Below are 3,028 nucleotides of genomic sequence, written 5' to 3' on the forward strand. Positions count from 1 at the left end.
GCAATTAAGTAAACCGGTGATGTTTGCAAGAAAAATTTCACTAGAGCAGCTGAGGCAAGAGGCAAAAGGCAAATTGAAATGGATATAATAATAAATTAGAAGGAAATAGAAACAAATTCCATAGGCTATTCAAGAAGCTGGGCTAGAAAAGCAAGAAGAAACATAGGTGAAAAGCGGGGGAGAGGTAAACACAGAGGAAGGATCCCCAAGAGGTCAATCCCCAAGACACCCCTGTAGAGAAGAGGAGTCAAAGATTTGGGGGAAAAGAGGAATGAACAAGAACTGAGATACCAAAGGAGGCAAACAGAGTGACATCCATAGGCTGCTAGAAGGATTGGCCAGGGATAAAGTCAAAGATGCTTCTTCCTCAAGGAGAGGAGTCCTGGTGGCATAGTGGGGACGAGTTGGGCTGTGATGCTCAGCAGTTAGAAACTATCAGCCGCTCCTCAGGAGGAAGACTGGGCTTTCTACTCCCGCAAACTGTTTCAATCTTGGAAACTCACAGGGGCAGTGCTACCCTGTCTTGTAGGGTTGCTATGAGCCAACACGGACTGGTTGGCAGTGAGTTTTGGTTTCTTTCTCAAAGAAGAGTTGTGGTTGGGTCTAGAATTAAATAGCATTGTAAGTAAAGAAACAAAAGTGGTTCTTATCAGTGATATGTCAGACGGATCTTGCCTGAAAGCAGAGGATACTTGGAATTGATCGACTGCAAAGGCATTGGACTGTGTGGATCATAACAAACTATGGAGGGCCTTGAGAAGAATGGTCATTCCAGAACGCTTCTGTGCTCATATGGAACCTGTACACGGATCAAGAGTGAGTGTGCAAACAGAACAAGGGAATCCTGCATGATGTAAAATCAGAAAAGGGTATATCAGTGTTGTATTCTTTCACCATACCTATTCAACCTGTATGCTGAGCAAATCATGGAGAAGCTAGATAATATGAAGAAAAATGCAGCATCAGGTTTGGTGAAGGTTTATTAACAACCTGAAATATGCAGATGACACAACCTTGCTTGCTGAAAGTGAGGAGGATTTGAAGCACTTGCATACTGAAGGATTGCTGCCTTCAGTATGGATTATAACTCAATGCAAAGAAAACCAAAATCCTCACAATGGGGCCAATAGGTAACATCATGATAAATGGAGAACAAGTTGAAGTTGGCAAGGATTTCAACTTGCTTGGATTCATAATCAATGCTCATGGAAGCAGCAGTCAAGAGATCAAAAGATGAGTTGTTTTGGGTAAATCTGATGCACAAGCCCTCTTTAAAGTGCTGAAAAGCAATGATGTTACTGTGAGGACTAAGATGTACCTGACCTGTAGTATTTTCAATCGCCTCATATGCATGTCAAACATGTCAACATTGGCCAATGAATAAAGAAGACCAAAGAAAAATCAATGCATTTGTATTTTGGTGCTGGCAAAGAATATTGAAAGTACCATTGACTGCCAAAAGAATTAACAAATCTGTCTTCAAAGAAGTACCCCAGAGTGCTCCTTAGAGGCAAGGATGGTGATGCTTTGTCTTACGTACTTTGAACATGTTATCAAAAGAGACCAGTCTCTGGCAAAGGTCATCATGCTCGGTAAGGTAGAGGGACAACGAAAGAGGAAGACCCCCAACAAAATGGATTAGCGCAGTGCTTACAACAATGAGCTCAGGCAAAGGAACAATTGTGAGGATGGCACAGGACTGGGCAGAGTTTGCTTGGTTGTACATGAGGTCAATGTAAGTCAGAACTCACTGGACAACACTTCACAACACCATGAGTGAAGTAAGAGCGTGAGGCCATGAGGGATAGGTATTGTTATAGGAGATGACCAGGGATTGGGCAAAGGATTGCTAAGCAACAGGGAGAGAAAGGGATCGAGTGCAGTCATGAGTCTGGAATGAAGCCCTGGCTGCATGATTCAGACAGGCTTAGTTCACTCAAAGGACAGAAAGATTAATATTGTTGTAGCGACATGTTTGGAAATTTGTAGAACAAAGCAGCAGAAGATAAAGCAGCAGGACATTTGAGGGTGGTAGTGAAACGAATTGACATGCAGAGGCTTCTATTAGGATGTAAGGGAGGAAAGGCCAGAAATGACTGGTGGGGGAATGGAGATGTGAAAGAACCAGGGTCAGACTGAGTTCCAACCTGGAAGGCAGTGGGCCTGAAAAAGTAAACTAGCTGGAAGAATGGAGTGTTTATAGTCAGAGTGAAACATCAGAATACAATTTCAGAGGCATAGCATCTCAAGTGGAGCGTAGGTGACGGTCTTGTACTCCAGAGTAGCCACGGTGGTAGCCTGTGTTATCAGGGATGGGTTGCTGATGTCACCCAAGCAATATCAGGAGTTGTCCTAAAGGATGATTGTGAGCCAGTGGCCTCAGGGACTAAAACAAAGGTCAGCAATTGCTGCAATAAGACAAAAGGAAGCATAATCACGCCACACGCCTTATAGAAGAAGAGGGATTTCTCCCAGAAGGTAGAAGAAAGTACTTGTGTATGGTTTCGAAACCAGGTCGCTTCTACTTGGGAGGTCAAAAGAACAGGGAACTGGGAGGGGGGGGGGGATAGCAAACTCATTGCATTTAAGACAGACATGGAATTTTGTGTAACCAGGTTGAGGATCAGAAGCAGAAGTCTGGCATGAGAGTTCCAAATGCCCCAGGGAAGAGTTGGGAGGGAAAACAGTGGAAGGAAGATGAGATAAGGGAGAAGCATCCATTGAGATGACCAGAGATGTCAGGTGGCCAAGGACATAACAGTGACTGAGACAACAACAAATACACTCAACTCACTGCCATTGAGTCAATTTTGACGAGTAGCGACACTTAACCACTGCATCACCAAGGCTGCCTATTGTGTTAACATGCATATACACAAGCTACACTCCAATTGTGTTCTGGCGTGTAGTCAGTAGACATACCTCAAACTTTTAATTCAGCTATTCTTGTCCTTAATACATATGTGATCAACTAATACTCAACATATAACATTTTATAGATTATAAAATGTCTTCCACACTTTATAAT

This window comes from Echinops telfairi, unplaced genomic scaffold, assembly GCF_000313985.2.
Source record: "Echinops telfairi isolate 266 unplaced genomic scaffold, ASM31398v2 ScPeMD7_7473;HRSCAF=8511, whole genome shotgun sequence".
In the NCBI taxonomy this organism is placed as follows: domain Eukaryota; kingdom Metazoa; phylum Chordata; class Mammalia; order Afrosoricida; family Tenrecidae; genus Echinops; species Echinops telfairi.